Source organism: Echinops telfairi, unplaced genomic scaffold (genome assembly GCF_000313985.2).
Source record: "Echinops telfairi isolate 266 unplaced genomic scaffold, ASM31398v2 ScPeMD7_7458;HRSCAF=8496, whole genome shotgun sequence".
In the NCBI taxonomy this organism is placed as follows: domain Eukaryota; kingdom Metazoa; phylum Chordata; class Mammalia; order Afrosoricida; family Tenrecidae; genus Echinops; species Echinops telfairi.
This window is the reverse complement of record NW_022111358.1, coordinates 32292823-32294073: the sequence shown is the minus strand read 5'-3', so window position 1 is coordinate 32294073 and position 1251 is coordinate 32292823.

Sequence of the window (1251 nt, the reverse complement as noted above, 5' to 3'; positions counted from 1 at the left end):
GACATTATTAAGAAGCCCCTAGGACCTCAGACAGGGAGCAAATCTTTGTCAAATGAGGCCTTGTAGCCAGAAGATATAGGGAACTCCCCCAACCCAATAGTCGAAAAGACAAATACCCTGATTTTTTTTTAATGGGCAAAAAACCATGAATCAAACTTCTCCAAGGGAAATATACAGATAGTCAACAAAAAACAACACATGAAAACGTGCTCAAGTTCATCAGTCATCAGAACATGCCAGCCAACCGACCAGCCAACCAAACCCACCAGCACGTCACCAGACGGCTAAGGTGAAAAGCAGGTGCCACCAAATGCTGGCCAGCGGGGGCAGCGCTCGGAGCATGGTCAGGGTGCAATGTGGTACCACTCTCTTGGACCAGGATATAGCAGTTTCCTATAGAAACCAGCCTGTCTGTGATCAAGCAGTTCCGCTTCTAGGTACTCACCCAGGAGAAATGGAAGCGTATGTCCCAGAAGAGACTGGGGCGAGAGGGTTCACGAGCTGGACGCATACTCACCAGGGACTGAAACTGCCCGGCGACTATGCACAGGAGGCTGAATAAGCACCCCGGAATGGCCCGTACCCCTGCAACATGGACAGATGCCAGATGGTGAGTGAAAGAAGCTAGACACGAAAGGGTCTACCTGATGTGATTTGCTTTCTGTGAACATAGCATAGGCCAAACGAATCTACCTTGCAAACAATCAGAATCCTGGAGATGGGAGGGCGGGGCTGACAGGGAAGGGCTATGAGGGCACGCTTAGGGCTGGTGGTAACATTCGTATTACGATGGAGGTTCGAGCTATACAGGCATATGCATCTGTCAAAACTCTTGTACTATATTCTTAAGCTCTCTCTATTTCTTATATTTATGTACATTTTCCTGAAAAAGATAGGCAAATATCCCACTCTAGTTGCAACTTTCTGCATCCTAAAGTGGTCAAGGGAAAATGTACTGATGTGTGCAACTGACTTTGAAATGGATTAAAAAAAGAGAAAGGATGGATAGGTAGAGAAGATGTGATCAAGCAAATGTTAACTATAAAATCTAGGTGGGAAGTATATGGTGTTTGCTGTTCCTTCGATTTTTCTATGTATTTGGAGTTTTTCCACAATAAAATCATTTGGGAAAAAAACGATAAAACAAATGAACCACCTCCCTCCCACGTTCAGCACATGGTCAGCTTGGATCATTTGCTTTCCTTCTAAGTCACAGCGGTTCTCACCCTGTGGGTCAAGACCCCTTTGGAA